General features: G+C 37.7%; 1 protein-coding gene across 7 annotated transcripts in view; it reads right to left on the bottom strand.

Annotated features, from left to right (window-relative positions):
* Positions 1–8,475, bottom strand: part of MAPK10 (mitogen-activated protein kinase 10) — a 379,669-nt gene that overhangs the window by 84,493 nt on the left and 286,701 nt on the right. The gene's annotated exons all lie outside the window — the stretch shown is intronic.

Here is an 8,475-nt window from a genome sequence, read left to right as displayed (position 1 = left end):
TGTGTGTCTTAAACCTATTGCTCCTGTGTTGACACATTATATTATAGAACTTGATAAGAATTATAAGGAAGGCATTAGGTATGTTAAGCATAAAGACTAGACAATATGGTTAAGATAGATATTAGTCATTAGATATTCTTCAATTATATTTTAAAGTCCTATTATTTTCTTAATTTTATTTTTGAATTAAGAACATTTCAGCTGAGGTTTTGTCTTTAGTATGATGAGAGAAATAATCTTTTCATAAGTGACTGAGTGTAGGGGTTATTCAGCTAATTTAAGAAAATTTTTTTAAGATTATGGTAGGATCCATTACATAGCCATATACTCACCACACATTATTCATAGCTATTTAATGTCGCAGAGAATCTGGACATGCTCTTTGCTGCCCAAGAGAGGACCACTTTACTGATCGAAGTGATATAAGCACTTATTCTGATATTGCAATGATCATTACCAATTAATGCAATTTTAATTATTATACTTATTAAACATATGGAGAAAATGAGAACAGGAATTGGAGATATTACTATAAATGAATTGAATAAGAAAGTTTTAGAAGTGGTCAATCAATTTCAAAATGAACTTTATATGCAGTCTCTTAATATGTTATAATAAATGAATTATATTTGTGTGTAGACATTGATCTAATTGATTCAATGCCAAATGAACACTTCTTAAATTGTAAAAACATAAATCTTTAGCTTAAAATTGAGTATATTTGTTCTTCATAACATAGCTATGAATATATCTTAATTTTAAAATACCCACAACAGCAACAACAAAAAAGAGTCCATCACTGTTATTAGTTTGGTTGGACTCAATTAAGATTGCCTTTGAATATGAATCTTTCATATTTGATAATATATTATCCACCGAAAATCTAAGAGATGAGTGTTACTTTACTGTAGTGCCAGCTTATAAATATTTGACATCAGAGTCTCACAGAAATCCTCTAAGAGCAATCAATTTGTAGCATCCACAGTATTACATATGAGACCAGAGGGAATTGATGGAGAAGGACACCCATGGAGGCCACTGGCTGCTAAGAAGGATACGATCAGTGCCAGGAAACAGCACTGCACCTTTTATCATTTCTCCCATGATGCACCCTACTGACCACATGTCAACTGAAAACAAAAATGAAATGAAGGTAAACAAGAACCCAGGAACAGAACAGCAAATAAATGAAAGCACATAGCTGCCCCTGTCAAAGAGCACGGCCCGACCTTTCACTGGCCAGAGGAGACGCAGCCTCAAGAGCATTTGTGTTTAAAAACAGTGAAATGGTGAGAACACAAGACTGTCAGGCCCTTTCTGACACTTACTGAACTAACAATGCTACCCAATGCGCCTAATACATGATAATATTACTTTGCAATTATAATGCAATGATTAATTTCACTTCTGATTTAAAATGTTTAATTTGCATTCATCTACTTGAAGCCTAGTGATTTGTATTGTAAATTATTCTAGATCGCTTTAAAATGGGAAACATGCAAATCAGTTCCTTTTCAATTCCTTTGTATACCATATTTGAAAAAGAAACGCTGGCTGAGCTGCCAGCAACCTCAAAAGAAAGAGGGTCCTTTATAAAACACATTTACTCTTATTTATAAATGTGAATACAGTTCAAAAGTGACATGCCAATTCAAGAATGCATGTTTGAGAATATGCTGGCTCAGTCTCATTGATTCCCATCAAAAGAGCATGTTTCCAAACAGGAAGCCTTGGTTTATTCTTCTAAACATGGACGCTTTATAATGATAATAAATGCTGACTTTCAAAATGGAATAGTTCAGCATGAAATAAACAGCATGACTAAAGAGTGACCTTGTGTGAATCAAAAGCCCTGTAATTCAAGGTGAAATTATAGAGGTCTTTCTGCTATTGCCAGTTATCATCCAGAACTTAAATTCAGGAAGTTAGTGCGGAGGATCAACAGGGAAAGAGGACTTTGGAAAGGCAAGCACACAAATAAAAGCTCCCACTTCACTTGAGTTTTCATTTGCTCTTATTGAAAGGACTGCAGGAGAGTGGGAAGGAGGGAGAGGGGAGTGAGAATTCAGAGGACCCAGGACTGGGGAGGGGGAGTGGAGGAGAGTGGGAAGGAGGGAGAGGGGAGTGAGAATTCAGAGGACCCAGGACTGGGGAGGGGAGTAATAGGAAGACGCATTGAGATGCCAGCACAATCATTTTGCTCCACTTACTTTTCAAAGTACATCTTATAATTTGGTAGTGATCTTAAAGAATTCCTCAAGAGATTCTTTCTAATGTGAAAATTTCACATTTGGGAACCCAAAGCCCCTATTGTTTGATTTCACACCTAAACAGAGTGATCACTGGGACGAAATGGTTATGGCTTTGGCAGAGATCAGCATAGCCAGAGAAGCAAACTTGTTTTGCTTCCATTTTAGGAAAGCAAGTGACATGCAAACGTGGGAAAGATAGAGCAAACAGTTGTGCATCCCTTTACTATTAATGGGCCGGTAATTAGAAATAACAGCTGTCTCTCAAGAAGTTGGGGTTGTGAAAATCTTTGATATAAGGAAGAAGCAAAAAACATCTCTGAAAACTTAATTCGGCTTTTAAATGGCAAGTACCCTTTTTCATATCATCTGAAGTGATCAGTTTGACTTAGTTGTTATTTATAGTGTGTTTATATTTTTTTGTAGCTATGCTGGAAGAGACAGACAAAATCTTTACATGAATAAATACCTAAACACTGGATACATAGTATGGCTCTTGTTTGTCTCACTTCAATTGGGAAGCGCAGTTCTTGCTACAAACCTAACTGGGACTTAACATTGGTTTTGTTAAATTTGTTATGTTTGTTTTTTAAAAAATGGATTTTCATCTCTTACTTAGTGTAAATACATCTTCTAAAATATCCCGGGCAGGTAAATACATATTTTTTTTCTGCTAGAAACCAAAGCCACAGCTCTTTAACTCTATAACTGAGGCCAAGTAAACTTGTCTCAATTTTTATTTCATTAATATTTATGATATTTAAGGATTATGTGTGGAAAAGATCCTTCCACATTGCCTGGTATGCAGGAGGTCCTCAATAAATATGTATCATCATGTATTAAATATAGATATTATTATATATTGGTATTAAATATATCTCACTTGTTATTAATATATTGTTATATTGTGCTATATTTTATGCATATAATAAATATTTTTTCCAATTGGGTGAACTCCAATTTTTTCCAATTGGGTGAACATTGAACCATCTCAATGTTGAAACTACTTAAAAAGGCATTTCCCATATTGGGTCATAATTGACTCTGTGGAACTTTCCTCCATTATTGAAATAGCAATTATCCTGTTTCTTCATCCAAATAGTAATTAAAATGTATGAATGCCATCTATAATCTCTGTCCAATTCCCCACTAGAAGTGACGTGTTTTTATCTTTCAGACGAAAAGTCTGGACTTCTTTAGTATCCCTCACGTATGCCTTTAAACAATAAAAGCAATAACAAAACCCCAAGCCAAACGCACTGTCATCGAGCCGATGCCCACTCAAAGTGACCCTACAAGACATGATAGACAATGCCCCCTTTGAGTTTCCAAAATGTTTAAGGGAATAGAAAGCCCCGTCTTTCTCCCACAGAGCTGCTGACCTTGAACTCTTGACCTTGCAGATCACAGTCCAAAGTTTAATCGCTAAGCCACCTGGACTCTTGTAGCAATGACAGAGATCATCTAGATATATCTTGTAGCAATGACAGAGATGATCTAAATAAATCTCTAGTCCCATTTTGCTTTAGTCTCCACTACTTCTAGACAAGAGTTGACTGTTGCATATAAAAAGACTTTTTCCCAGCTTTGTCCCCCCCAAATATATACCTCACCTAAGAGTCTGTTTGCCAGCACATGGTGGGAGGTCAGATGCTTAGAGATATTCTCCCTGTAGGCATTCAGCCATCCAGAGCAATGAGACACTATTGTTTATCCCACCATAGGTGGGGCTAACTCCTGGCTGGCTGTTAAGGGCAGTGGATACCTTTCCATAGAAAGCTTAGAATAAATCAAGTCTCCAGCTCAAGGACAATCAAAGTTATGCTCCATCTTGAACCAAGGATCTGCCCATCTTGTCACATGTGTACCCCCAATCCCTCCTCTTCCTATTGTGAATGCACCCCTAGATCATTCCCCCTCCCATTACTGTATGGCCTTTGCAACAACCCCTTCCTGTGACATAGGTTATTACCTGTAATCAGAGGGCTTGCGTGCTCTCAAGGAGATATAAGCTTTGGTTAGAAATAAATCTCTCTCCTCTGGCCCTCTCCCCTCTCTAGCCCAGTCCTCTCTCTCCTCCGGTCACCTGGTCCCTCTCCCCTTGTCCACCTTCCCTGCTCCCTCTCCCTCATGCTCCTCTCTTGTCTCTGGATCTCCACATGGACCATCAAACGGGGCTGAGGTGAGCATGCTACCATAAAATGTGTTTGACTCCTTCATTTTACTTTCTCTCCTATCTCTCTTATTCTCTATGACTTTACTATAATCTTTACATATTACAGCTGTACAATTGGACCTGCCGGGCCTGTGATGATTTTTGGGGGGCTGGCTACCTTGACAGTTGACTTAGTTAGCTACCAAATCATTTTACAGATATTTCAAAATAAAGAGGGAAGCCAACGTAGGCTTAGTAGATGACAAAAGATCTGAATAAAAATAAAGCCAGGATATAAACTCTTGCTCTAGACCCCTGATGTATGTCTCTAATTTCATTTTCTTTAATTTATATATCGGGTGTTAATACCTTAGAAACATTCTCAATTCCCATTGAACATTATTTATTATTTACTATTCCTAAACACAATCCAAAGGTACCCTGGTGGGTGGTGGTGGTGCAGTGGTTACTCATTGGGCGTATCTGCATGGTTGGCTTCCTAGGTGAAAGTTACTCCCTTAAACTGTTGAGTCTCCAAAACCCACATGGGCTTGCTATGAGCCAGCATCGACTCCATGGTGGTGAGTTTGGTTGAGGAATGACTACCCATGTGTGGTTGTTACATAATCATTTGTTAGTTTGAGGATTAGGAGTGAAGGGTGAAGTCTAGTCTGTCAATGGGATCATAGTCAATGAGGTCTCTGTGTGAGCCTGGCCTTCTCCCGAGAATTCTGGGATTCCTGAATTTCCTACTTGGAGGTGGGAGAGTCTCTCTATCTCTGCTCACTCCCTTGGAAACATGCTACTGACAAGACACATGATGCTGCACACCCTGGGAGCTGGAGAAGTCACATGAACCTACCCTGATGCAACCAGACTTCTGGAGCTGGAGAAGCCACATAGAGACCCCTGCCAGCGCTGAGATGCTAAAATACTACTGGATCCAGAAGACTTCCAACCCACTGGCCTGTGATCTTCCTACATTTGGCATCATTGCATATGTTTCGTGAGTCTGAAGAGGCCTTTACTGATTGGGATAGGACATGTGGGCTAGTATCAGACTTATGGACTTGACCTGGATTGGGCTGGGATGTTTTCTCAATATTCAATTGCTCTTGGATATAAACCTATTTCTTATTCACATATGCGTCTCAATGAATTTGTTTCTCTAGTCTACCCAGACTAACACACCATGCTTTTGCCCCTGAGGTGCTCAGCCTTGAGTCTGCAAATGGTAAATTTCTGTTACTATGACTTACAAATGTAGGATATATGCACAAGAATCCATATGAAATTTTTATATACTTAAGCCCAGATTATGTCTCAAGATAAAGTCATTGTATTAAATTTTATGAATTAGCCATTCCATATAAGGTAAGAAATAGGAAATAATTTGGAACTAAATTTTATTGGGGCAGGTGGAATGTGAGCACTGGTAAGCCTTCCCTCCACTGGTGTATGTGTAGTTACACCAAGGTGAAATCAGATTGTTTTATGGAATATTCAAGATATTACAGTGAACATTTGTAATAGCTACATATATATTTGAAGATAGTTGAAAATTCAATTGCTGTTGTAAACTAGAAACTAGATTTTTCATACCTTCTAAGACATTCTGATACAATATTTGGTTCTCCATAATAGTTTGGCAAACAAATGCTGCCCAGTAAGGGTTCTGCCTGCCTCTGTGATTCTTCTTCCGATTCTCCCTCCTGTGATCAGTAGCCCCTTAGGCAAGTCAAAGAGCAGGTTCCTTTGCATTTATAATGTTCAGGAACGAAGATATCTTCCTAAGTAATTTTTGGTGTTACTAAAATATGGTTATTCATTTTCTAAGCGAGAACTTCTGAACATCTCAAGAATCTTATCATTTGTAGGGCATTAGATTGCATTAAATTATCTTCTTTCCCCCTGTCCCTCCCATTTTTCACCAAGAGATAAAAATGATGTATGTAAGCACTGTCAACTTAAATCTCAATGAATAAAGCACTGTGTTGCTACTTCTTCACTCCCTCTAATGGCTTGGAAAATGATCCATGATTAAATAATGTTTGGTCTACGTGAGCTTCTATTTACCACCCTGGAAAATGTTCCATGTAAAGGAGATTCCATGGCTCTTCAGAACATGATTGTGGTACAACACGTATTTCTCCTCAACCCATCGAAGATATTTTCATTCAGTATAACCTACCAAAACAAAACACTGCCACTGAATCAACTCCAACTCCAGCAACCCAGTTAGCCTTTCCACAGCTGAATGGCCTAATGGGAGGAGCGCTCGTGGCTAGTGGTTATGCGTTGGGCTGCTAACCAAAGGTTAGCAGTTCAAAACCACCAGCTGCTCCACGGAAAGATGACACTCTATGGCCCCGTAGAGTTAACACTTCTGAAACCCACAAGGGCAAATTTATCCTGTCTCCTGAGTCAGCTCGATGGCAGTGAGTTTTGGATTAAATCCTTCTGGGAGCAAAAGTGTTCTCTTGCTCCTGGCGAGCTGATGATGGGTTTGAGCCACATTTTAAAAAAATTTTTATTTGCAGTTAGCAGCCTAACGCTTACCCTACAACTTCACCAGAGCTCCTTTTCAGGCAGCGTAGTATTTTGATAATGTGCTTTGATAAATTAATTTTGATGAACGAGAGTGACAAGGTTTGATGCAGTTTTCAAAGTCCTCATTTCTTATCAATGTCTACATCATGTTTTCAAAGTGTATACTTTTATGGAGTCCAGGTGTGGTGGTAAATGGTTAAGTTTAAGTGTTTGGTGATCGGCCTTTGAAAGGTGATCTCACTAGAAAACGCGGTGGAGAAGCGTCACTCTGGAAGGTGCGTCTGTTCTGCGTCGGACTCCAACGCAGGGCTGCTAACGGCAGCAGCAGCAGCAGCGATTTAACAAAAGCACGAGGTTTTGAATCAGTGTCGACCGGGAAGTTGCTGCAAAGGTGTGTGTAAGTAAACGAAGAATGTCCATATTTTACAAGAATGTAAAGCAAGGAAAACATACACCAAACCAATAGGACCAAACCTATGGATTCAAATGCTGAAAAAATCAGGGAGAAATTTTCTTTTTGACTTTACCTATTCAACTTGGGTTTCTTTGTTTAGAACATTCATTACGTAATATTAGTAACTTTTAAACTTTTAAAAAGACTTAATTTCTATATTATTTTTTACAGGAGTCCATTTAAACTTATAATAAGGGAAACTTTTGGTCATATATTAAATTACAAATAAAATTATAGACAAATCATCTTCCAAAATGTTTCAACACAAAAAGCTTACATAATTTTTACCATGATAAAACATTTCAATTGCTCATCTTTAAAAATCTCTGAAATCCAATGATGTGTATAAGTAATTAAGAGTTCTTCATGCTGCAAAATTAATTACTTTTTAAAATAAATTTTTTGCTCCAATCAACAAATAGTACACTTTGGCTCCTAATTTATCATCTAATCACCATAGTTAACACAAGAAGCTTTTTGAAGTATTTTACTATGTGTCAAACTATTCATTTGATTTTTCTTTTCCTAACTCAGATCATTATAATTTCTCATCATTTGAGAGTATAATTTCTTCCTCTAAATGGACTTTCAGATATTTCTATTTTTTTTCATTGTTTAGATAAATGATTTTGAAAGTTATTTGATGTGGAGTTTCCCAAATTAAGTAGCTTTCTAATATAAAATGAGAGTTCCTTAGCTAGCCATGAGAGTGTTTATCCTTGTGTGTGCGTGTGTGTTTATACAGGCAATGTTTTGTAAATACCTAATGGTTTATCACAAGTATCTTGTGAGATAAGAAAAGGAAGTACATATTTTTAAAATTGATGTCTAGGCATTAAGTCACATCACTGGAAAGTGAACAGAATAGAAGAATCCATTGTTTAATTCCTATTCTTATGTGAGTTGAAGACTTGTTTGACTACCAAAGAGAGAGTCTTGTGGTGATATAATTTCATAAATTCAGTCATCTGAGTCCAAAGCATATGAGAGTCGGACGTGAAGAGGGGGAGGGGGCACGGGTGGAGGGAGAAACAGGGTGGGGAGAGGCTGGGTTGGTGGCACAGGGG

The sequence above is a fragment of the Echinops telfairi genome, unplaced genomic scaffold, assembly GCF_000313985.2.
Source record: "Echinops telfairi isolate 266 unplaced genomic scaffold, ASM31398v2 ScPeMD7_7468;HRSCAF=8506_0, whole genome shotgun sequence".
NCBI lineage: Eukaryota > Metazoa > Chordata > Mammalia > Afrosoricida > Tenrecidae > Echinops > Echinops telfairi.
This window is presented reverse-complemented; position numbering and strand designations above follow the sequence as displayed.